General features: G+C 39.4%; 1 long non-coding RNA gene across 1 annotated transcript in view; it reads left to right on the top strand.

Annotated features, from left to right (window-relative positions):
* The first annotated feature begins 513 nt into the window (after nucleotides 1-513).
* Nucleotides 514-27,393, top strand: part of LOC136329594 (uncharacterized) — a 189,330-nt gene continuing 162,450 nt past the window's right edge. The window contains exon 1 of the long non-coding RNA XR_010730228.1: nucleotides 514-728. This is a non-coding gene — a long non-coding RNA (uncharacterized lncRNA). The remainder of the gene's footprint in view (nucleotides 729-27,393) is intronic.

The following is a 27,393-nucleotide window of genomic DNA, read 5'->3' as shown; positions in this document are numbered from 1 at the left end:
CAATAAAAAGACACACAATAGTTTCCTTTTATCCGCAGTTTTTCTTACTGTGATTTCAGTTACCCATGGTCAACCTTGGGCAGAAAATAATAAGTGGAAAATTTCAGAAATAAAAAAAAGTATTAGTTTAAAATTGTGCACCATTATGAATAGCATGATGATATCTCACACTGTCTCGCTTCATCCTGCCCGAGACCTGAATCATCACTTTGTCCAGCATCTCCATGCTGTATACACTCCCTACCTATTAGTTACTTAGTAGCTATCTGTTTTCTTTTTATTTTTTAATTTAATAATTTTATTTTTTTTAATGGGGTGACATCAATAAATCAGGATACATATATTCAAAGATAACAAGTCCAGGTTATCTTGTCGTTCAATTATGTTGCATACCCACCACCCAAACTCAGATTGTCCTCTGTCACCTTCTATCTTGTTTTCTTTGTGCCCCTCCTCACCCCCTATCCCTCTCCCATTCCCCCCTCCCCCCCGTAACCACCACACTCTTATCAATGTCTCTTAGTTTCACTATTATGTCCCACCTACGTATGGAATAATACAGTTCCTGTTTTTTTCTGATTTACTTATTTCGCTTCGTATCATGTTATCAAGATCCCACCATTTTGCTATAAATGTTCCAATGTCATCATTTCTTATGGCTGAGTAGTATTCCATAGTGTATATGTGCCACATCTTCTTTATCCAGTCATCTATTGATGGGCTTTTTGGTTGTTTCAATCTCCTGGCCACTGTGAACAATGCTGCAATAAACATGGGGCTGCATGTGTCTTTACGTATCAATGTTTCTGAGTTTTGGGGATATATACCCAGTAGAGGGATTGCTGGGTCATAAGGTAGTTCTATTTTCAGTTTTTTGAGGAACCACCATACTTTCTTCCATAATGGTTGTACTACTTTACATTCCCACCAACAGTGTATGAGGGTTCCTTTTTCTCCACAGCCTCTCCAACATTTGCTATTACCTGACTTGCTAATAACAGCTAATCAAACAGGTGTGAGGTGGTATCTCATTGCCGTTTTGATTTCCACTTCTCTAATAGCTAAAGAAGATGAGCATCTTTTCATATATCTGTTGGCCATTTGTATTTCTTCCTGGGAGAAGTGTCTATTCATATCCTCTTCCCATTTTTTTATTGGATTGTTTGTTTGTTTGTTGTTGAGTTTTATGAGTTCTTTGTATATTTTGGATATTAGGCCCTTATCTGAGCTGTTGTTTGAAAATATCATTTCCCATTTAGTTGGCTTTCTGTTTATTTTGTTATCAGTTTCTCTTGCTGAGAAAAAACTTCTTAGTCTGATGTAGTCCCATTCATTAATTTTTGCCTTCACTTCTCTTGCCATTGGAGTCAAATTCATAAAATGCTCTTTAAAACCCAGGTCCATGAGTTGAGTACCTATGTCTTCTTCTATGTACTTAATTGTTTCAGGTCTTATGTTTAGACCTTTGATCCATTTTGAGTTAATTTTTGTACAGGGGGAGAGACTGTAGTCCAGTTTCATTCTTTTGCATGTGGCTTTCCAGTTTTCCCAGCACCATTTATTGAAGAGGCTTTCTTTTCTCCATTGTGTGTTGTTGGCCCCTTTATCAAAAATTATTTGACTATATATATGTGGTTTTATTTCTGGACTTTCTATTCTGTTCCATTGGTCTGAGTGTCTATTTTTCTGCCAATACCATACTGTTTTGATTGTCATGGCCCTATAATAGAGTTTGAAGTCAGGTATTGTTATGCCCCCAGCTTCATTCTTTTTCTTTAGGATTGCTTTGGCTATTCGGGGTTTTTTATAGTTCCGTATAAATCTGATGATTTTTTGCTCCATTTCTTTAAAAAAATGTCATTGAAATTTTGATGGGAATTGCATTAAATTTGTATATTGCTTTGGGTAATATAGCCATCTTGATTATATTTATTCTTCCTAGCCAAGAACAAGGTATATTCTTCCATCTCATTATATCTTTTTCGATTTCCCTTAACAATGGTTTATAGTTTTCATTATATAAGTCCTTTACCTTCTTTGTTATGTTTATTCCCAGGTATTTTATTTTTTTTGTTGCAATTGTGAAGGGGATTATTCTTTTGAGTTCCTTCTCAGTTGTTTCATTGTTGGCATATAGAAAGGCTATTGACTTCTGTATGTTAATTTTGTATCCTGCGACCTTACTGTATTGGCTTATTGTTTCTAGTAGTCTTTTTGTGGATTCTTTGGGGTTTTCGATATATAGGATCATATCATCTGCAAAAAGTGATACCTTTACTTCTTCTTTTCCGATACGGATGCCTTTTATTTCTTTGTCTTGTCTGATTGCTCTGGCTAGAACCTCTAGTACCACATTAAATAAGAGTGGAGAGAGTGGACAACCCTGTCTTGTTCCTGATTTAAGGGGGAAAGCCTTCAGTTTAGTGCCATTTAATATGATGTTAGCTGATGGTTTATCATATATGGCCTTTATCATGTTGAGATATTTTCCTTCTATACCCATTTTGTTGAGAGTCTTCAACATAAAATTGTGTTGTATTGTATCGAAAGCCTTTTCTGCGTCTATTGATAAGATCATGTGGTTTTTGTTCTTTGTTTTGTTGATATGGTGTATTACGTTAACCGTTTTACGTATGTTGAACCATCCTTGAGATTCTGGGATGAATCCCACTTGATCATGATGTATTATTTTTTTAATATGTTGTTGTATTCGATTTGCTAGTATTTTGTTTAGTATTTTAGCATCTGTAGTCATTAGAGATATTGGTCTGCAGTTTTCTTTTTTTGTGCCATCCTTGCCTGGTTTTGGTATGAAAGTTATGTTGGCCTCATAAAATGTGTTTGGAAGTATTGCTTCTTCTTCAGTTTTTTGGAAGACTTTGAGTAGAATAGGAACCAAGTCTTCTTTGAATGTTTGATAAAATTCGCTGGTATAGCCGTCAGGGCCTGGACTTTTATTTTTGGGGAGGTTTTTAATGGTTTTTTCTATTTCTTCTCTACTGATAGGTCTGTTTAGGCTTTCTGCTTCTTCTTGACTCAGTCTAGGAAGGTTGTATTGTTCTAGGAATTTATCTATTTCTTCTAGGTTGTTGAATTTAGTGGCATAAAGTTTTTCATAGTATTCTGCAATAATTCTTTGTATATCTACGGTGTCCGTGGTGATTTCTCCTCTTTCATTTTGGATTTTGTTTATATGAGTTCTTTCTCTTTTTTCCTTGGTAAGTCTTGCCAAGGGTTTGTCAATTTTGTTGATCTTTTCAAAGAACCAGCTCCTTGTTCTATTAATTTTTTCTATAGTTTTTCTGTTCTCTAATTCATTTATTTCTGCTCTGATTTTTATTATCTCCTTTCTTCGGCTGGTTTTGGGTTGTCTTTGTTGTTTTTCTTTTTCTAGTTCCTTAAGGTGTGAAGTTAAGTGGTTCACTTAGGCTTTCTCTTGTTTGTTCATATATGCCTGAAGTGATATGAACTTCCCTCTTATCACTGCTTTTGCTGCATCCCATAGATTCTGATATGTCGTATTGTCATTTTCATTAGTCTGTATATATCTTTTGATCTCTGCACTTATTTCTTCTTTGACCCATTCATTTTTTAAAAGTATGTTGTTTAGTTTCCACATTTTTGTGGGATTTTTTTCCTCTTTTTTGCAGTTGAATTCTAGTTTCAAGGCTTTATGATCAGAAAATATGCTTGGTACAACTTCAATTTTTCTGAATTTGCTGATGTTGTTTTTGTGGCCCAACATATGGTCAATTCTTGAGAATGATCCATGTACACTGGAGAAAAATGTATACTCAGTCACTTTGGGATGAAATGTCCTGTAGATGTCTATCATATCCAGGTGCTCTAGTGTTTTGTTTAAGGCCACTATGTCTTTGTTGATTCTCTGTTTGGATGACCAATCTAGAGCCATCAGCGGTGTATTGAGGTCTCCAAGTATGATTGTATTTTTGTCAGTTTTTGTTTTAAGATCAATAAGTAGCTGTCTTATATATTTTGGTGCTCCTTGGTTAGGTGCATATATATTAAGAATTGTTATGTCTTCTTGATTCAGTGTCCCCTTAGCCATTATGAAATGGCCATTTTTGTCTCTGAGTACTTTTCCTGTCTTGTAGTCAGCATTATCCGATATGAGTATTGCTACACCTGCTTTTTTTTGGATGTTATTTGCTTGGAGTATTGTTTTCCAGCCTTTCACTTTGAATTTGTTTTTATCCTTGTTACTTAGATGAGTTTCCTGTAGGCAGCATACAGTTGGATTTTCTTTTTTAATCCATTCTGAGACTCTGTGCCTTTTTATTGGTGAGTTTAATCCGTTTACATTTAGTGTAATTATTGATACTTGTGAGTTCCCTATTGCCATTTTATAGATTGCTTTCTGTTAGCTTTGTGTCTTGTTTGATCCTTCTCTTTCATTTTTCTATCTTTTGTTTTTATTTGGTTGTATTCCATACATCTTTCCTCTGTTGCTATCTTTTTTATCTCATGTGCTTCTGTGGTGGTTTTTTCAATGGTGGTTACCTTTGAGTAATGAAAAGGGTCCCTACCCTGTTCATTGTAGTGAACTATTTTGTGAGTACTTTTGCACTCCATCGTCCTTTGCTACTGTTAATCTCCATCTTCTCCCCCTCTTTCTTTTTGTTGTTGTCACAGTTTAAATTTGGTTTTATTGTGTTCTTCTTGGAGCTTTTACTTGTGGCTCTGTTTTTTTTTTGTTCGTTGTATATGATTGGAAAACCCCCTTTAGTAATTCCTGGAGTGGGGGTTTTCTGATGATAAATTCCCTCATCTTTTCTGTATCTGTGAATGTTTTTATTTCTCCTTCATATTTGAAGGATAGCTTTGATGGGTATAGTATTCGTGGCTGAAAGTTCCTCTCTTTCAGGACTTTAAATATTGGGGTCCACTCTCTTCTAGCTTGTAGAGTTTCTGCTGATAAGTCTGATGATAATCTAATGGGCCTTCCTTTATATGTTGTGTTCTTCTTTTCCCTGGCTGCCTTGAGAATTTTTTCTTTGCTGTTGGTTTGTGTCAATTTCATTATGATATGCCTTGGAGTAGGTTTGTTGGGGTTAAGAAAACTTGGAGTTCTGTTTGCTTCTTGAACTTGAGGCTTTAGTTCTTTCCACAGGCTTGGGAAGTTCTCATCTATTATTAGTTTGAGTATGTTCTCCATTTCATTTTCTCTCTCTTCTCCCTCTGATATACCTATTATTCTTATGTTATTCTTTTTGATGGAGTCAGATAATTCTTGTAGGGCTATCTCATTTTTTTTAATTTTTGAGTCTCTTTCTTCTTCTCTCTGTTGTGCCTCAACTTGCTTGTCTTCTATTTCACTAATCCTCTCTTCTATCTGACCTGTTCTATTAGCTAAGCTTGTTACTTCATTTTTCAGCTCGTGAATTGAGTTTTTCATCTCTGTTTGATTTGTTTTTATAGTTTCAATTTCCTTGGACATATATTCTTTGTGTTCATTGAGTTGTTTTCTGAGCTCCCTAAATTGCCTTTCTGTGTTTTCTTGTATATCTCGGAGGATTTTTAGGATTTCTATCTTGAATTCTCTGTCATTTAGCTCCAAGGTTTCCAATATATTAAATTTTTTCTCCATAGATTTTTCCTCATCTAGCTGGGTTACCTCTCTTTCTTTTGTATCCATGATATTTGATTTTCTCTTTTTTAATGGCATCTGAGGGTGGTTTTGTTGATAGTATTAATGAGATTTAATAAAGAATAAAAATTAAAAAATTAAAAATTGAAAAGAGTTGTTTTCTTAAAAGAAAAATAATTAAAAAAATAAAATAAAATAAAAATTTATAACAAAGGAAATTATTCCCCCCTCCTTTTTTCCTCTCCTCTCCTCTCCCCTCTTTCTTGAGAAAATCTTGTGGTGGACTGTGAATTATAACAAACAATGCCTGTGATGGAGGGCCTGAATTGGGGAAAAGTAATAAAGGGGCAAAAAAAAAAAAGAAAAAAGAAAAAAAAAGAGCGTATGGACCCACAAAAAGCAAATAAGGAAAAAATTTGGGTCAAGAATAAAATGATTTGCTTTTAGGTGTTGGTTGTCTAAGAGTTATGAGAGGAATAAGAGGAAAACGGAAAAATGGGGGGACAAATTAAAAAATTACTATTGTATTTAGTGGAACAAGAACTAGATAATATGGAGAGCCAGGGATGGGAGCACTGCTAGTGAGTTAAAAAGGTGAAGTAAAAAACCCCCAAAATGCCACAAACATAAGTTTGAGTTCCAGATAAGAGAATTTGTTTGTTATTGAGGTTTGAATGAGAGGAGATGTAAAGGAGAAAGGAAGAAACTAATATAGAGGGAGAAAAGAAAGAGAGAGAGAGAAAAAAAGAGGGAACCACTAAAAGAAGAAAAAAGAAAGGAGAGAGAAAGAGAGAGAGTTAAGTGTTTTAGAGTGCAACCCTCATAGAGAGAAAGGAAGAGAAGAGAAAAGATAATGGGAGATGTAACACTTATGGGTAGTGTAGTTCAAGGAGAGGAGAGAGTAAGACCGGTAGAGAGTTAATCGGCCAAATTGGAGGAGGAAAAAAAAGTATCAAGAATGAAGATAAGAGAAACAAACAAACAAATATAATAAAATGGGATAGGTTATAAAGTCTGCAGATTATTCTTGATTTTGAGAGGTTATCTTCTTGCTTTTTCTTTTCTCTCCCTCTTCCTGGTCGGTGACTCTGTACTCCGGGTTCTGCCCCTTTGGCACACTCAGGTAGAGGTTTGCAGCTGATAAGTCTCTATGGCAATGTCATGTATTGTGCTTTAGTCTCATTGGCAGTCGAAGCTCATTAGCATTTATAGGCTCCAACAGTGAGAGAGTCCGTGTTCCTGGAGCCTTTCTCCTAGTCTTTCCTTCCTCAATTAGTAGCCTGATAATCCAGCTATGGGGTTGCTGCTGCCTCTGCCTGGATAGTAAGAGGCTCAAAGAGCTGGCAACTCCCCACTCTATTTCCACTCAGCACAGGGCTCTGGGTAAGGCTCAGTCAGTCAGAGCTGCTAGCATAATCAGGCGGGCTTTCCGCCCACTCAAAGACCTCTGGCTCTGCCACTCTGTCCGGTAACACAAGCGGGTACCCACTTCCGGGGCGCTTGGAGGAAACTCTCACTCACTGTCTGTGACCAGGATATCCGGCCAGCAGTCTCACGCTCTGAGTGAAACCCCCAACCGCAGGGAAAAGTTGCAGTGTTGGAATTGAGTCTCGCTCCGTCCCCGTGCGCGGCTTTTGCAAGGCGCTGGGGTGGCCCGAGATTCTGCTTTGGCCCACACAAAGGCCCCTGACTCTGCCCCTCTGTGCAATAACACGGGCGCGCACTGCCGAGGCACTCGGAGGAATCGCTCACTCCTTATCTGTGCGCGCAAACCAGGATATGAGGCCGGCCGCATTTCCCTCTGAGTGAAACACCCTCCAGCACGGAAAATCTCCACCGTTGGAATTAGTTCTCACTCCTTCCCGTGCGTGGCTTTCCCAGGGTGCTGGGGCTGCCCAGAGACTCTGCCCTCGGCCCACAGAAAGGCCTCTGACCCTGCCTTTCCGTGGGGCAACACGGGCACCCACTCTCGGGGCCTAGGAAGAAATTCTCACCCACTAACTGCGCACCGACCAGGAGACCGGGTAAAATGGCCGCTCCGCTTGTCTTTCTTTGTTTGGGTTTGGTGCAAGTGTTAGCTTGTATTGCCCGGCTTGCCACAGGGTCAGATTTTCCTCGGCTTGGATCTCCGTGCCACAGCCTGGTTCGGCCATTTGTGTCGCGGCCTGGATCTATTCACCCCCTTTGCCCGCCTCAGTTTCTATATTCACAGTTACCAGAGAAAGCCGCCCTGTTTAGGTTAGTGAGGAAGGCGGAGCATTTCTTACTCCCTATTTCCTTCGGGGTTTGGTTATATATTTAGCCAATTTTTCACTCAATCATACCTTTGGGTGTATTGCGAAGCATCTGGAAGCTCCAAGTATAGGTTTTTCTGTTTCTGGTTGAAGATCTTGTTGAGTTTTGGGGGAGATTTATCGGTATTGCTTCCTACCCCGCCATTACTCTGACGTCATCTCCTATCTGTTTTCAAATTACAACGTATCACAGTGATTGTGTTCAAGTAACACTTATTTGACTGAATAACAACCAAAGCACAAGAGTAGTGATGCTCATAATTCAAATATGCCAAAGAGAAACCATAAAGTGCTTCCTTTAGGTCCTGGCTGGTTGGTTCAGTGGCAGAGCATCAGCCTGGTGCGTGGATGTCCTGGGTTAGATTTCTGGTCATGGCACACAGGAGAAGTAACCATCTGCTTCTCCAGCTTCCCCCTCTCCCTTCTCTCTCTCTCTCTCTCTCTCTCTCTCTCTCTCTCTCTTTCTCTCTTTCTTCTCCTCCATAGCATGGCTTGACTGAAGTAAGTTGGCCCGGGGCACTGAGGATGGCTCCATGACCTCGCCTCAGGTGCTAAAATAGCTCCATTGCAGGGCAACAGCCCCAGATGGGCAGAGCCATTGCCCCATAGGGAACTTGCTAGGTGGATCCGAGTCTGTCTCTCTGCCTCTCCACTTCTCACTTAAGAAAAAAAAATTAAAAATAAAATAAATTGTTTTCTTTAAGTGAAAAGTTGAAAGTTCTTGACTTAATAAGGAAAAATTGTTGTGCTGTTTGCTAAGGTCTATAGTAAGAATGAATTGTGAAAAAGGAAAAAGAAATCATGCTAGTTTTGTTGTCGTACCTCAAACTGCAAAATTTATGGCAACAGAGTATAGTAAGTACTTAGTTAAGATGGAAAAGCCCTTAAATTTGTGGAGGACATGAGCAGAAAATGTGTTCCAACTGAAGCAACATGCTGCACCTGAACACTGGGCCTATACAAAATCTTCAGCAAGGGATCCCCTAAAATGAGTGACCACATTTACATAAACTTTTATTACAGAATATTGTTATAATTGTTCTATTTTACTGTAAGTCATTATTGTTAATCTCTTACTGTGCTTAATTTATAAATTAAATTTCATCCTAAGTAGCATGTATAGAAAAAAACATAGTATATATACATAGGGTTTGGTACTATCCACTGTTTTAGGCATTCACTGGGGATTTTTGAGCATATTCCCTGCAGTTAAGGGGAAACTACTGTACACAGAAATCTTGGGAATGGATCCTTTATACATTCTGACTCAGATTTTCAAGAATTAAGGAAAAATTGACTTGCTGTCTACTGACAAGTCAGCATGCCACTTTGTGAAATACTATTGTGAAATGCTGTTCATGATTTTTGAGTTTGCTGCTGTCAAAATGCTTGCCTGGAGGGTTGTTCTGAGTCTGGGTTAAACTTTTTCTGCCTTGCTTTTTGTTGCTACAACCTCTGCTTCTTTGTACAACCTGTAAGAGACCCTAACAGACACCATGACAACACGTGTCCCAAGAGATATAGTTAGTTTGACACCTACATTATTCAAAGAAAAAAAATGCTATAAATATAACAAATCAGAAAAGGCAAAGCCTTATCAACACACTTTTATAAATTATCCTAGCAGAACAATGGCAAAAAGATTTCACTGGAAAAATAGTTGTGGTACAAGGAAGCTGATGTTCAATTTATCAATGGTCATGAAGAAACTCATAACAATGTAATCCAGATGTATGGCTGTCCTTTAAGAGACACTATTCATTGAGTGTCCTGTGAGGGGAACATGCTCTAAAAGGACAGGAACCATTTCTTAGTTTTGTCTTCTCCAGGGTCCAGCACATGTCTGCCAAGTGGAATGAAACAAATCGTGGTAAATGAATGAACGAGTGAATGTTACAAAGATGTAGATGCAAAAAAAAGAAAAAGCAACTGTGTAGACCCAAAGGGATCTTATAGATACATTTACATGTCCCCCTTCTTTACCAGATCATGAAATAGAGGTCATTAAAGAGTTTATTATTTTTACCTATAAAAATTATCCCAGAGCCCACAGAAGTCAACCGAACTAGAGAAGTATCCTTGCCAAGCCTCAAAAGGAAAGAGTCCTGTGAGCAAAGTGAGTCATAACAACCTCTTCTAATTGTGGGAACCAAACAATGGCAGGTTATAAAAGGAAAATGTAGACTGTTCCCATAAACCGTAGGGTAAGGCCCGGAGACAGTGTGTAACAGGCTCGAGAGTGTTCTCCTCTATCTTATCAACCATGGTGCTATCTTTGGGGAGTTTACAGGATAGATGATAAAACAAAAACATTCAGTCTTCACAATGACTTTAAGTCACTCTGAGAACCACTTTCATTCAAGAGCAAATTAAGAGAATGTAAGCTATAAAGAGGGAGGCATCCAGAAATAAAGTAATGTTATACCACCCTCTGAAAGAGAAAGAGAGCCTGTCACTCACAGACAGGTAGGACACCTCTGACTGCCCATCTATTGAAGACTCACTTGGGCTTGTTTTCCCAATAGGAGTAATGGGCTACACCAAACCACTAAACTGGGAGCTTTGGCTTTCAAGAGGCCCCTTGAAGCAGCCCACAGCTACATTTGTTTTTCTTCAAACCCATCTGTCCTTTTGAGAGAGCAAATGTAAACATAGGTAAAACGTCATACTTGCTGCAACTAGCTTCCCAGACTAGATTAGAAGATAAATATAAAAGTTATACCACAAACCATGAACTTTGACTTGAGCTCTTTTTTGCCCAAGACTGTGTTAGAAAGAACCATCAGGGTTGTAATAACTCTCAGAGGTGTAGATCCAATTAATCATTTCTCATCTCATTTGTTTACACACAAGATTGCCTTCTATTTGTCAGAAATAATTGCACTCATTCATGCACACTGCTTCATGCTGAGCTCCTTGCTATACCCTAAGGTGAGCAAGAAAGTCTTGGTTGTAAAGCTCACAGGACTTACTTTCTAGAACAATGGTCCAAAGTAGGGTGTGGGCTGGGGGCGGGGAGGGGACTCAGCAGAAGAAACATCCTGGGGTCCCCACTTTCCTCTGCTTGTGGAATTAGGTTCTTAAAAGGGAAGTGCCACCAACCTGGGATGCTATAATTATCTCAACCATTTAAGGATTATGCTCCTGGGAGACTATAATTATCCAAATATTGTTGCATTCAGGGATATTTTACTTTCAAGGGAGTGTCTTCATTTTTACAGGATCTTTCAAGGGGACCCAAAACGTAGGTCCTTTCTAATGTGGTTCTTAAAGGAAACTAGAAATAAACAATTGCCCTGGCATGAGAGCGGGGCCCAGCTAAAACCAACCCACCCAAGGTCTTTTGACATGGGCAGAGGAACACAGTTCCTTTGTTTTCTCAAGAAATAGTTATCAGCCACTCTAGAACAAAACCCAGGGACTTTATTCTTTCTTAGTCAAACTCTTCTTCTCCTCCACACCCATTCACGAATACCTCTTCAGTCTGAAGTCTATCTATTTTGAGAAATTTTTAAAGAAAGTTCTGAGCATTTAGAATGCAACTTCTTCCTGAGGCTTGTATATCGTATTATTCACATCATTATATTCCTCTGCCCTAAGGATTGACCCATTATTACTTCCTCTAAATCTAATGAAATGCTACTTGCTGTAGAAAATTACACCGCCTGAAATGGGGACTCGGGGGGTGGGGGGGACTAGAGAAAAAGAAGAGGGAACTACAGTGTAGAGAAGAGATACTTAATTCATTTCAGTGATTTAATCATCTTAGGTTCTGTTATAAAAAGCCCAACTTTATCACATTGAGAGGTCAGCCAGAAGAGAAATGAGGCCCCAGCTGAGCTCCCAGACAATGGACAACAATATCTGGTCATTGTCACGAAATTTAAGAGATGCTTAATTCACTCCAGTGAATTCACAGTCTGAACTATGTGGCAAACATTATTCCAAAAATTATATGTGTCTCATTAATTCTGACAACATTCTTTGAGGTAAGTACTATTACCATCCACATTTTACAGATGATGAAGCCAAGAAACAGAGAGGTTAGGTGACTTGCTAAGTATCACACAGCTGCTATGTAAAAGATGAGGAAAAGCACTTGGAAATCTGACTCGAAATCCACTCTTAGCCACTGGGCCGTGATACTCCCTAACCTTAGGTGCTTATCCCATGCCAGACATTGTAATCAATCTGGTGAGAGGACCAGAACAATAAAAAAGAACATGGCTTCTGCTTCGAGGATCCTGTGAGCTACACGAAAGAAGCATAAAAATCACTGCAGTACAAAACAGAATGTGACAGACATGATAAGAGAAGTACAGACACATTGCTGCAGGAACTTAGAGAAAGACCAGATAGATTTTGGTGTAACACTAGGAATGGTTTCACAGAAGAAGTGGCATTTGACATGTGGATAGACTCAGAGAATGCATGAGATAGATGGCATTTTGCACAGAGGAGAAAGATCACCAGAGGCCCTGGAAGTTCAGGATGAGCTAGGACATAGCATGAAGGGGAGGCAGGTGTGAAGTTACAAAAGTTTACTACAGTAGGGTGTGAAGAGCAAAGAAATGGCTGAGACTGGGGCAGGAAAGAATACTCTGTGACTGACGGGAAGGCAAGGATGAAGACAGCCACTGATTTTAGGGTTTGGCCAAGTTTTGATTTACTAATCTAGAAGAAGGCTATAAAGTACCTGCTGATTTAGTCAGAATGCTATATTTTCCTTATACCTTTGACCACTCTTCTCTTATTGCCTATGTTCAGAGTTTTATCCCAGCTAGTTCAACAAACAGTTATTGAGTGCCTTCTTTGGTTATTGAATACCAAACACTCCAAATCTTAGCAATTAAAACAATACATACATATTTGCTCACAATTCTGCCACTTGGGCAGGTTTTGATGGAGACCCCTCATCTCTGTTCCACATAGCGTCAGTTAGGGCAGTTCAATTGGGGCTTGAAGATCCACTATCAAGGTATTTCATTCACTTGACTGGCCAGATGCTACTGTCCATTGTCTGGGAGCTCAGCTGGGTCCTCATTTCTCTTCCAGCTGACCTCTCAATGTGACAAAGTTGGGCTTTTTATAGCAGAACCTAAGTGTCAGATTTATTTCAAAAGGGCTGGATAGTACCCAAAGAGTAAACCTGGAAGCTGCCTGTTCTTCTAAAGACATGGTCTCAGAAGTTCCAGAACATCACATTTACCACAGTCTATTGGGCAAAGCAGTTGGAGGGTCAGCCCAGATTCAAAGAGAAAAACCTACCAAAGGGCAGCTGCAAAAGCAATAATCTACCATTATGCCTATTATTGGTCAGATTAAGATTAGAGATAAAAATGGTAAGTGCCTCAAAAAACTAGTGTCTCATATCATGGGGATTTGTGTTAGATTAAAAGAGAATAAAGAGACACAATGACTAAGAGTAATGCCTAGAGTTTAATTAGATCTTTTTTTTCCATCCAGCTAAAAGGACAACCTAGGTACAGTGGGGATTCAAACATAAACTCAATATTAGAATAAATCAGAAATTATTGTTAAGTTTTAAGGTATAATAATGGCATTATGGTTATGTATGAAATTGTCGTTATTTTTTGAGAGATGAATTATGGAGTATTATCAGGATGAAATATAATGATGTTTGCAAGTTACTTTCAAATGATCCTGGAAGAAAATGTGAATTGTTAAAGCAAATGTTGGCCAAATGTTAGTAATTGTTGCATCTAGGTAGTAATATGACTGACCAATATACTAAAATATCTTCAAGTTTTTAAAATATTTTGCAATATAAATTTGGAGATAAAAAGATAACAGCCTAGTTATGACCTCTCTGTGGAAGGAGTCTCCCTAAGAGAAATCAACAAGAAATACATTTTAAAATAAATAATAATTAAATATATAAGCTCCCTCATTGCATACCATTGACTGAGAATGTTCCTGTCAGTAAATACTATCTTTCTTCCTAAAACATTACCCAAAAGCCTCAGGTTTAAAGTCTAAAAGAACACCCTTCTGGATCCTCATTGCATCAAACATTGCTACCACCCTGCTGCCTACCCTGTGCTTTATTTTTTTTACTCAGAAGGACCAAATGCTTCCCCTTCCTTCTCTTCTGCAGCTGAGTGAGACTACAAATATCAAGAGACTTTGCCTTCTGACAAGGGAAAAGCAGACTCATAAGAGATATGCAATCAGCAAAACAACACAAGACAGGGCCCTGGCCAGTTGGCTCAGTGGTAGAGCGTCAGCCTGGCGTGCGGAAGTCCCCGGTTCGATTCCTGGCCAGGGCACACAGGAGAGGTGCCCATCTGCTTCTCCACCCCTCCCCCTCTCCTTCCTCTCTGTCTCTCTCTTCCCCTCCCACAGCCGAAGCTCCATTGGAGCAAAAGATGGCCCGGGTGCTGGGGATGGCTCCTTGGCCTCTGACCCAGGCGCTAGAGTGGCTCTGGTCACGACAGAGCGACGCCCCAGATGGGCAGAGCATCGCCCCCTGGTGGGCGTGCCGGGTGGATCCCGGTTGGGCGCATGTGGGAGTCTGTCTGACTGCCTCCCGGTTTCCAGCTTTAGAAAAGTACAAAAAAAAAAAAAAACACAAGACAGTGATCTTACCATAGTTTCCCACCAAGCCTAATACCTTGTCCCTATGAAAGCACCATCTTGATGCCAACCAAAGTAGCTCCCCCAGGATGGAGTGAGTTTGGAAACATAAGGGGATGTTGATTGATTGCCCTCTTGTACCTACATACGGTCTTGCTTCTGGGTTCTGATTTGAGGCCTGGGAACATATCTCTTTCCCAGACAGGGGTGCTCCAAATGATCACACTAGTGGAACTCCATGCCTGACACCAAAATTACAACTGAATGTGACTTAAGAACCATCGTGTTCCTATAAAAACAATACACACACATTCTTCTTTCCACTGAGCCTCCTCTGACTTCTTGTCCCTCAATAGAAACCATACTGATGCAATTTCTCCCTTCCTCCACATCTCCCTACCTAACAAGTTATAAGTTTATTTTGTTCTCCACCCACCCTCTAAACACACACACACACAGAGAGAATTTTTAAAGTTGTCTGTTTCCCTAGCTTTCATCACATCATCCTCTTTTTTTATTATTATTATTATTATTTTTTACAGAAACAGAGAGTCAGAGAGAGGGACAGACAGACAGGAATGGAGAGAGATGAGAAGTATCAATCATCAGTTATTCGTTTCGACACCTTAGTTGTTTATTGATTGCTTTCTCATATGTGCCTTGACCGTGGGCCTTCAGCAGACGGAGTAACCCCTTGCTCAAGCCAGCGACCTTGAGTCCAAGCTGGTGAGCTTTTGCTCAAACCAGATGAGCTCACGCTCAAGCTGGCGACCTCGGGGTCTTGAACCTGGGTTATCTGCATCCCAGTTCGACACTCTATCCACTGCACCACTGCCTGGTCAGGCACATTAACCTCTTTTGAAACATCTTCTATGTTGCTGATCCCTTCATATTCTGAGTCTTTCTCTCTTTTTCCATGTTAAATGAGTTGTTCACCAAGGATGTGCTTTGTTTATTCAATGGATGGTTTTCAGCTCTGCCTGAATGTCAGAATTACCTGTCCAGCTTTGGAAAAACATATGCACCTAACTGTGCTCTTAAAGTTTCTGGTTTGCTATGTCTGGGGTAGAGAGCAGCCATTCAATTTTTTAAAGTTTCCTGGGTGATTCTGATACACATATAAAATGGAAATTGCTGTTTTACCCTTTCTCTTTATGAAAAATATCATCAAGTAAATGAGTGATAAATGAGTAAATAAAGGGACTAATGGCTTTGTCCATTATGTCCATGTTAATCACACCCATGCCCTATAAACTACAAGTTATTCCTGGATAGAAATTTAGCATCTTAAGAAGCCATTTAGTAATACCCTTATGCCACAGAGCTAAGATTTAGCTCCAGCTTTAAGCACATTATTGGTTCCCAAAAATATTTATGAGGCCCTGGCCGGTTTGCTCAGTGGTAGAGCGTTGGCCTGGCATGTAGAAGTCCCGAGTTCGATTCCCAGCCAGGGCACACAGGAGGAGCGCCCATCTGCTTCTCCACCCCTCCCCCTCTCCTTCCTCTCTGTCTCTCTCTTCTTCTCCTGCAGCGAGGCTCCATTGGAGCAAAGATGGCCCGGGCGCTGGGGATGACTCCTTGGCCTCTGCTCCAGGCACTAGAGTGGCTCTGGTCGCAACAGAGCGAGCCCCAGAGGGGCAGAGCATTGCTCCCTGGTGGGCAGAGCGTCGCCCTCTGGTGGGCGTGCCGGGTGGATCCCAGTCGGGTGCATGCGGGAGTCTGTCTGACTGTCTCTCCCCGTTTCCAGCTTCAGAAAAATACAAAAAATATATATATATTGTATATTTATGAATGACTAAGTGGAGTCATGTTATTTCTAGCCCTAACACCTCTCATAGGCTCTAGCCCAACATATCCAACTGTTTACATGCATGCCAAACAAAACTGGCCTAATATTTTATGCAGATATTGAGTTCCTAGCATCACCACGATTTCAGACTCTCAGAACTGAAACCTTAGTATCTTCTTTGTCTCCATGTTTGTGCAAATAGTAGATCTGACCAGTTGCCAAATCCTTTTACCCTTTTCAACAGTGCCCTTTGCATCTTAGGAGTACAATACCCAAGTGTGAAACACACTACTGTACTTCCAGGTGTTAGATGCAGTAAATTGTCCTTTATTTTGAAGAGGATGTCTTGGTATGCTCTAACTGGATTGCTGAGGGTTTCATAAGGTAGGCCTTTGAATCTTCTCTAGTTTATCTCTCACCTTCTGGAGCCCACATACATTATTAGTGCTCTATATTTACTTGCCACTTCTTACTCATTTGGTTTGTTAGCATGTTGTCATCAGTAGAGTAGATCATTGTTACATTCCGAATGTCCAAACAGCCCAGGTTCCTTTGACTATATTATGACAGAAGAAAGGTGAATTACCATAGCTCTGGGCCAATATTGTAAATGCCTCCTGTTGTCCACTCTAAGTGAATGTCAACTGTTTCTGATCCTCTTTTCTGATATGGGTGGGGAAAAAATTATTTACCAGATTCCAGATCAGTGGCTGTTTTTACCTGAAGCCTGGTCAATCTGTTTTAGCAAAGATACCACATCTGAAGAGCAGCCTTACATAAGGGCTTCTAATTGGTTGAGTATGAATGAATCTACTATCATCTTCTTCAATCATCTGTTTTTTGTAAGGATCAGACTGATGGATTAAATATGGACATAATAGAGACCACTATTTTTGCATATGTTAGACCTTTAAAGGTGGCAGCAATCTCTCTCAATCTCCAGTGAAACAATGTTGGTTTTGATTTACTATCTTGGCTAGAAAAGGAGAGCAATTTAAGAGTCTTCCACTTGTGGCCCTGGCTGGTTGGCTCAGTGGTAGAGCGTTGGCTTGGCATATGGATTTTCTGGGTTAGATTCCTGGCCAGGGCACACGGGAAAAGTGACCATCTCTTTCTCTACCTCTCCCCCTCTTGCTCCTCTTTCTCTCTCTCTCTCTCTCTCTCTCTCTCTCTCTCTTTCTCTGTCTCTCTCTCTTCCCCTCCTGCAGCCATGGTTCAATTGGAGTTGTCCCTGGGTGCTGAAGATGGCTCCAAGGACTTCACCTCAGGTACTAAGAAGAGCTCAGTTGCTGAGCAATGGAGCAACATCCCAGGCGGCCAAAGTATCACCTCCTAGTGGGCTTGTCAGGTAGATCCCTGTCAGGGCACATGTGGGAGTCTGTCTCTCTGCCTCCTCTCCTCTCACTGAATGAAAAAAAAGGAGTCTTTCACTTGCTTTTTACCACTACAAGAGCTCTTATCCTGGAAGCTAAGGAACCAACTATAAAGTGTTTTCAGATGTGTTCATGTTCACATGGGTTCCACTGTGTACCAAATCTAAACTAGAACTCCACTTATTACTGAGCTCCTGTGTGTCCTTACACTAAATCAGTCTGTGACCTCTTGAGTCCACAGATATAAAGTTGAATCAGGCCTTGAAATATTTGGCTACTTCTTTTTCTCGGTATATAGTTATAGCATCAATGACAGCAGAAGTTCTTTATAGAAAATTTATAGCTAATAAATAAGAAAAAATAAAGCACCATTTGTAACCCCTAACAAAAAAATGAATGCAGGGAACAATTGTCAATGTTTAGTAAAACAATAAACTAAATTAATGCGGGTAAACCTTATAATAAATGGGTAAGCCTGACAGCACCCAAACCCACTCTCAATCTCAGCACCTCTAAAAAAAGAAGTATACATTATGTCACTTCTGGCATAATGGAACAGGAAATACAAATAATTTTGCCTAAATAAAATGAACATAAATCTAATTCATGCTAGATCTAACCTAACAACCAGTTTATAGGAAAATAAGAGATATAAAATAGTGAGTTAAAAGGTATTAAAAGTCCCTGGCCAGTTGGCTCATTGGTAGAGCATCGGCCTGGCATGTGGATGTCCCAGGTTCAATTCCCAATCAGTGCACACAGGAGAAGCACCCATCTGCCTCTCCACCTCTCCCCCTCTCACTTCTCTCTCTCTCTCTCTCTCTCTCTCTCTCTCTCTTTCTCTCTCTCTCTCTTCCCCTCTTGCAGCCACAGCTTGATTGGAGTGAGTTGGCCCCAGGTGCTGAGTATGGCTCCATGAACTCTGCCTCAGGCCCTAAAACAGCTCTGTTGCAGGGCAACATCCCAAGATGGGAAGATCATCACCCCCTAAGTGGGCTTTTTAGGTGGATCCCCATTTGGGTGCATGTGGGAATCTGTATCTCTGCTTCCCCTCATCTCACTGAATAAAAAAAGAAGAAGAAGAAGGGATTAAAAAGAAGCAATTAGCCAAATCTAGAATGTGAGCCATTCTACAAAACAGACTTCCCACTCTCTTTAACAAATAAACAGCAAGGAGGGAGGTGGGTACTTATATAGATGAAAGAAGACAATAGACATAACTAAATGCAATGTATGAACCTTGTTTGAATCCTTATTTGAAAAAAACAACTGTAAAAAGATATTTAGAGACAAATAAAGAAAAAGTTAAAAGAAATTATGTATCCATATTTAGGGAACTTTGTTCGTTGTGGTAGATGTGATGATGATACTGTGGTTAAGTAAAAAACAAACAAAAAAAACACACAACATTTTGGTCAAATGGTATGGAACTTGTTTTAAAATGTCCAAGTAGCCTGACTTGTGATGGCACAGTAGATAAAGTGTTGACCTGGAACCTTGAGGTCACCAGTTTGAAACCCTGGGCTTGCCCATTCAAGGCACATGTGGGAGTTGATGCTTCTTGCTCTTACCCTCTTGTCTCTCTCTCTCTTTCTCTCTCTTTCTCTCTCTCTCTCTTTTCTCTAAAATGAATAAAGTCTTAAATATATTTTTTTTTAAAAAACTCTCTTAAAAAATGTCCAAGTAAACCAATGTTAATGTATGCTTTTTTTTTTCATTCATCCTGCTTCCTCCCTTTATGAAATATCAGCTAACATGGCAAAATGGAACAAGATGTAACAAAATATCACTAAAAAGTCCCTGCAGAACATAATAGGAAGCAACAGGGAACAAATACTTCTGGAGGAATTACACTATTTTTGGATGAGATACTGGCAATTGGTTTAAGCAACAGGTATCCAGTACAAGTCCAGTTCAGCAAGCTGAAAGCTCTCAGAAAGCCTATCAGGTTCAAGGCAGAACTGATGAACCAGCTATGAACCTGAGCATTAGATGATGCCCATGTGAGCAAACTTTCTGCCTGTCATTTGGATTTAAAAAAAAAAATTAGTGGTTATGAGCCAGTTTTGTTCAGTATGGCAGGTCTTCCCTAAAAAGAGTTTCATGCATATATCTTACAATCCAACAAAGGATATAGAAATCAAAATTCCCAGAAATAGAGAATATTGCTGGATATCACTCCATCTCAAAACATCTGAATTTCCTCCAAATGATAATGTGAAACTTTCATATGATATTATCTATTAAAAATCAAGACTTCAAGAGTCAAACATCAATGTGCAAGTATTTAAAACAGCCCTTAACCAAATATCTCCCTGCATACCTATATAATCTACCTAAACTTTGTGATCCACAAATTGTATTCAGATTGGAGGACTTCCTGGGTTAAACCTCTGTATAGAGAGGATCTTTTAAAGATCCAAACAAATGCAAACTAAATACATATAGGTCATAATCATGATTTTATATAAATATATTCTCATTTATACACCCTTTTGATTCTAATATACTGGTATGCTGTAACCATTTGCCCCTCAATAAACATGTGTTGAATGAATAAATGTTTAGGGTGTAGTATTAGTCCAGACAGTCTCAGAAGTATCTGGTTATAAAGAAAACTCAAATTGGGTTATAATTTAAAAAAAAAAAAACCTAAGAGATGAGGATTTATTCTCTGGTGTAAGTTAAAAAAATCAGGTCTGGTCTGGTTATAGGTCCAGATGAATAAGGTGACACAAAAAATGTTATCAGGGTGTAGTTTCTCTTCATCTCTCAGTGTGGCTTTCTTTTGTCTTTATTTCCAGATAGGCTCTGCCCGGGACTACCAACACTCCAGGAATACGTGCAACCCTCTGCGATCCCAACAGAAGTAAGTATTGCACAAACGGGCTGGAATTCTCAGTGATTCACCCTCCACCAACCACAGAGGCCAAGAGAATTTGATGCTCCGGTCCACCCCCTGAGCAAATTATGAAGACTCAAACATTTGGTTTTCTGATTTGCCAGCCTGCATCTCCTGTCTATTTCTGGATTGGAGGGTAGGCCCCTACAGAATTGCAGGGCAGAGGACAGGAGGGATATCCTCAAATGAAAACTAGAGTGTTGTTACCTATAGCAAGGGGCAAAAATTGCACCTAATTTTGTTGTTGTTTCATACATAATTTTATGCTTTTGCAATGAAAGAAAAAGCTGCTGCTAATGTCAAGTTATTTTTGCTTATCCACCATCTGAGATGATTCCACAGCATTGAAAAGTTTGAATTCAAGGCAATGATAACACATTTTAGAAAGCCCCTGGAAGCACGCTGAACTAATCACTGCCTAAGACTCAGAGAAATTTTCTCAAGGACAGGGTAAGGTGTCAGCCCTTCTGTGTCCTCTTACAGTTTGGAAGCACAAATCTAAAACTAATAGAGGAGAAAGGAAAGGAAAGAACAGCACAATAGGAGTCTGACTAAAGAGTAACAAACTTTCAAGGACTTAATTAAGCCTCTGAGTGTTTTCTTCGAAGCTGCCCCAGCAAGTGGCACCCTGACCCCAGCAATCCAACCATCAAGAACCCCTTTTAAAATTCCCTTCAGAGTCTATTTTCAAATGTTACTGGAGGCCAAGGACCTTGTTCATCTCGCTAGCTGTAAGTCTCAGAACTGGCACAATTCCTGGTACATATTAGGGGCCCGATAAATGCTTTTAAGTAAATAAGATACTTCAGGTCTCCTTAAGATGACTTCTAATTTTGACACCAATGCTCATCTCCTGCAAAGGAACTTAGTTTTAAGTGACTTTTGTCTGTCCACATCACAGTAAAGAGGAGAAAATTTCCCAAATGTTAGTAAAGGTATCTCATATGGTAAACTGTACAGTGTTTCTAACATGCTATCACATGAATTCTTACCAAAATAACTCAGTTGGGGGTAGGGCATTAATATAAATATCATGATGATATAGAAACAACGTAACTGTTAGGTGCTAGAAGTAAAGTGCCAAGTGGCCCAGCCAAGGTCAGTATTTCATTCTTGTTTATCACATGCTCTCTAAGTCTCAAAATGCTGTCATCTGTATAACCTGCAGCAAATTTCTAAACAGTGCATCCATCTTTAAAATAGTTGAACTAGTTCTATTCATACTTTCATAAAAGGTAAGAATTCCTTCTTTTTTATGGATGAATAGTATTCCACTGTGTAAACATACCACTGCTTTTTTTATCCATTCATCAATACAGACTTGACTTGGGGTGCTGAACACGTGGTGTAGTGTACAGATGATGTGTTATAGAATGGTATACACTGAAACCTATGGAATTTTATTAACCAATGTCACCCTAATAAATTCAACTTACATTTAAAAAAGAAAACTACTTGAACAAAATAAAATAGTTGAAGCAGGTAATGTTTAAAATATTTTGTAGTAAAGGAATCCATTTTTTAAATAAAATATTAAACATACCCCTAACCATAACCCCAATTTTTAAAAAATAAATGAGTAATGTGAATGCTCTCTGGTTCAGAAAGAGGGTGCCTGGAGTCCTGAGGCACCTCTGCTAAACCCTGACTGAAAAAAAATTGATAATCTTAAAGTTTCTTTTCAGTTCCTGGTTGAAAAGAAAGAGAAAGAAGAGACAAGAGGTTTATTTTAATAATAAAATAAAAAGATTAATGACCATTAGTAGCCAGTACTCCTAACCATCTCCATGGGTTTTCAATAATATCCTATAGATTCCAAAGGTTCTGCCAACAAATGAGTGCGTCAAACCTGCTTGCACAGAAGAATCACTGGAGGAGCTTTTAAAAATATTGATACCTGAGTCCCAAATGGAACAATTAGATCAGAATCTTCAGAGGTGGAGCCCATTGCGTGTGTGTGTTTTCAGCATGCCCGAGTGATTCTATTCTGCTTCCAGGATTGAGAACCTCCAGCTTAAACTTTTCAGCCTAACGTTAGAATTCTTTCTACCCTCTCTAACTCCTTCTCAGCCTGACTTCTCAACATTCTTAGCTGTCCGGCTAAGACAACTTGCTTATCAACCCCTCAAACACTTCTATAACCACATTGATGGGTGGCATTCCTCCCAAGTGTTTAAGAAAATCTGATGATGCCTCCTGGAGCAGGAGAGTCTTGAATTAAGTTTTGAAGAACAGGAGTGGGCATAAAGTGGTGGATTTTCCATACATGGAGCTTAGCTAGAATGAAGGTTGAGAATACCTAACTAATGTGGGGGAACAGCAAATAACTGGGAGAAGTCATAAATAAGAAAGACAATGGAGGCAGAATGTACTTCAAAGCATCAGAGAACATGATACAATGACCACTGAAAATCAATGAATTTTAAAAAATCAAAGACTACTGTGAAAAATGAATAAGATGAAATCAGACTGGCCTCAAAGTTGTGTTCCCTCCTGTATTCATTTCTGTTTCCAACAGCCAGCATCTATTTTACCCCACAACTGCCTGCACTAAGCCAAACCTATGAAACCCCCATCTCCTAAACCTCAGCCAAACCCCATCATTTTTCACCAGCCCAAGCCCCAAAAATCTTGATAAATTTTAAAATAAACAAAATTTATTTTATTATTTTTAATATTATTAGCATCAATATGTATCTTCAATTTAAATGTAGTCACCCAAAAAGTATATCATGAGGGCCCATTCAGTGCTGAGCACAATGTTAGGCCTGACGATTCAGAGCTGAGGAGAACATGGCATCTTCCTTAAGCCAGAACCAGGTTGAATAGGAGAAAGTGACATATAACCAGTGAGAACCATTATAGAGAGTTTAATGAGAGCTCAAAGAAAGAGGCCCTAAATCTGCCAACAGAGGTCCTTCAAAGAAAGGGAGAATTCTAAAGGAAAGGGTGAGCTGGGATGTTCTATGTGGGCAAAGGTGAAGAACATTCCAGGCACAGGCAATAGCACAGGAAAGGCATCCAGGCAGGACAAAGCAGAGCCTTTATGAGCAACTGATGGACAACTGAGGGGCATGGAGGCCGGGGGCAGATTCTGGAGGGCTTCTGAGACCTTTTGCCAAGGTGGGACTTTATCCTATACATAATCGATGACACAGAAAGTGTGATAATATGATTTTCTTTCTATCTTTCTTTTTTTCTTTCTCTCTCTCTCTCTCTCTCTCTCTCTCTCTCTCTCTCTTTCTCTCTCTCTTTCACTATGGAGGCTGGATTGGAATGGATAAGATTAGAGCCAGGAAGACTAGTTTGAGGCGGTTTAACCATGTAGCAGACACTGTTCAGGATCACCCACACACAATTTCCTCTCCTTCCTGAACCCATGTGACAGTTACACTTTCTCAGACACCTTGCAGTTGAAATGAAAAGTAATGCTGTGTGTCACTTCCAGGCTGAGGCATCTAAGAACCGGCAGCCATCTCAGCACTTTCTCTCCATGAAGCCTAAATCCCGAGTTCCTCCTGGCCTACCCGTGCAAACAAGCATCAGCATTTACATAAATGAGAAATAAACATTTGTCCTGCTAAGACATGAAGTAAAAGATTTCATTCCTACCACCATGGACCTTGTCTATTAGGAAAAGGGGAGAAAGAACTGATGAATCCATCCAAGAATAATATAAGCCAATACACAGCTGAAAATGAAATCAAGTGGACAGGTTGTCACCTGAGGAGTAGTCTGGAAGGCTTCATGGAATAGGTAGCCTCTGTAAGAGCCTTGAAGAATGTCAAGGAGAATTTGAAGAGGTCACAGAGGTCACTGGGCAAGTAGTTGAAAGGAACATCACAAATATGCCTGCTTTAATTGGGAAATGCTTGGCTTCTCATGGACAGGAATCTATAAAAGGATAGTGATAGCTCAAGTTCCATCTGATTGTTTTTCCAAGTGAGGAAGATCGAGCCTGGTTTGTTTTTTTAACAAACCATATTTTTAGTGGAGTCCATTATGAATCTTACATTTTTCAAGCTGTCTCAAAGCTTATTTTATGTTGACATATTTCAAAGCTTGCAAAATTCTTACTCAGGCTGAGATGGGGAGTTCAAAATGAAAGGAAAATGCATAGACAAGAACATTACTTCATAACCCATTTAAGAAGAGGGAACTTGAGAGAGAAATGTTCGTTTGTGGAATCCCTCACGTTATCATCCTGCTATTTTAAAACACTCCTGTTTATAGTCAGCCCTGCTTGGTGAGAATTCATTGTAAACCAGGTGGCCACTTTCTGCTCAGTCCCCTCCTCAGAGTCTACTTCAAAACAAGTCACCCTCTCTGCTGCTTGGCAGGTCTGTGATCACGATTTATAGGGAACCCTTATGATTCCTTTTTCTCTGGGTCCTGTGGCCTCATGTACATAAGGCAAAAATACAACTCCTAGACTTAGCACTAGACTTGACTCGTTTAATATAGTTCAGTCTCTAATACTTGATCCTAAATAATTTGTTTGATGGTTCATTCAGCAAATGTTCCACAATGAACTACCATACACAAGACATGGTACTTAAGTGCCAACGGGGAGATGAAGATGAAGAGGATGTGATTCTTCAAAACAATCCAGGTTTTCTGTTCTCTTGAATGTGTGGTTAGGCCAGAAGTTACTCCAGATAGAAATCAAACTACATCCTCTGATTTTGGAACTATGCCCCTTTACTAGCTATTTCTTGGATAAGAGCCAAACTAAAGTCTCAACCACTGCCAAAGTCATCACCCTCTCTTCTTCCAGCCAGAGTTAGAGTACCAGTATGGGACCTTCAAGAGACTCAGAGAATGCTCTGAGCTGTGAAATCCATTTGGTCACCCCAGAGTTTCACACAAAAGTAATTCACAAAAGAAACTGTTCTTCCCTTGCTGGCCTGCTGGATGGGGTTCTACTCAACCATCAACCAAGATAGTTAACAAAATTTATAACGAGGTGTGGCAGCTTAAACAGAACTTACACAAAAGAAGATCTATGCTATCCAGAGTGAAAAAAATGTTTCCCCTAAAATCTGATAAGTGACAGTTAATTTAATAATCAGAAATAACAACGGCAATAACTCATTTTTATTCTTCCATTCAGCTTCCAAATACACCAGACTGTGATATGAACAGGAAGAGAGAGTGAGGCTGGACTCAATAGCAGAAACCTACTTAAAAGCATCAGCTAAGAAAATCTAAGCAAACTTTATCACATTTTTTAAAAAGGGCTTTAATTTTAACTATTGTTGTTCATTTAAGTTCCATAAATCATACACAATTTTTAATAAAACAGTAAAATACAATAATTTCACAGAACATCTAAAGTAAGCAATTATGGCTAAGAGATAAATGTTAGTGATTAGTATTGTTTTTATGAGGAAACTTTTCTCTTGGTTTTCCTATACATCTTATTTTGTGGTTGGTTTGTTGTATGTATTATCTGAATTATTTGCAGGCACTGTTTCAAAAGTGAAAACATATATTTTGTTTTGTCAAAGAATTGCCTTGAAAAACACACTGTTGTTCTGAGACATTTAATTGAACTGGCATCATCCTGTTTTAAAACATCGCAGTGTTAAGTAAACTTGACCTGTGGCACTAAAGTGCTCTTTCCTCTCCAGCTGTGCCATGCCACCAAAATGCATTTGCACATATGTCATGGCGTAACTTCTCCAGCTGACCGAGAATAAACCTCCCTCTGAGAATTAATAAGGACCTTCTCTTTAACTACCAAACTCTCAGAATCTTACTTCTTTTTGAAAGCAAAACCCTTGCACCAAAAGTAGAGTGTTATTTTCTCCTATTCCCTGGGTGTAGTATCTATCTTCCCTGGAGTTAGCTGCCAGAACTGATAGTACAACCATAGGGCTGGACTCCGATAATGCACTGTGGAACTGGGTTAAATACGGGGCAAAGCCTTCGAGAATCCTAAGGATCAGGCAAGGATCTATGCACAAACATATTCACTACAATATTCTTCATAACTGCAAAGAAAAGGAAGACAAAATGCTCAAGACTGAGAGACAGTGAGTAAATTGTAAATTATAGTTTAATTCTTGTGAAGGAATATTCTGCATCCTTTAAAATTATGTTAATAAAGAGTCTAGATGGCACATGGAAATGAGCACTCTATAACAAGTAAAATCAGAATGCGTAGTACAGAATGGTCTCTGCTACATGTAAAAGTATAGAAAAAAGAATTTTCTGAGAACAATAGGTTAAAATGTGTATCTACCATTGCGATGAGAAAGGGATGGGGATAGAGCCTGGGAGCTGACAGCGATTATCTTGTTCTATATTGTTTATACTTTATACTTTCCAAATGTTACATAATTGCATGTATTAGCCCCATGTTTGGCTGTTGCTGTTTTGCAGATATTAAGGCAAAGAAGAAGAACAGGACAGGATCTGCCATTCCTGGAACACAGCCTAGTTATCACCATGACCAATGTCTAACTTCTGTCAAGATGGTTTTGTGATCCTGGAATTGCATAGTAACTTATGCATTTGAGAGAAGATTGAGTTGGGGGAAAATTTAGAGACGCAAAGTACTTTAACTTCCATTTTAAAATACATGGCGGAGGAGATATAAAAAGGAAACATCACTGAGAAGAAATGACAAGAAAGTTATGAGGAAATCACAGCATAGCCTTATGTGAGGTCAGGACCAAATTAGCAGGATTTGAATTTACAACTAATGCCTATGTATCTAAGAGGATAAAACACATGAACTGTACATGCTTCACTCACACTCTGCAGTGGTAAGAACTTCTTTTGTATTTGGGGTACCTGATTCTAAGATTTCAAAGCGTTGGTTC

This window comes from Saccopteryx bilineata, chromosome 3, assembly GCF_036850765.1.
Source record: "Saccopteryx bilineata isolate mSacBil1 chromosome 3, mSacBil1_pri_phased_curated, whole genome shotgun sequence".
Taxonomy (NCBI): Eukaryota; Metazoa; Chordata; class Mammalia; order Chiroptera; family Emballonuridae; genus Saccopteryx; species Saccopteryx bilineata.
Note: the sequence above shows the minus strand (reverse complement) of the source record. Positions and strands in the feature narration are given on the sequence as shown.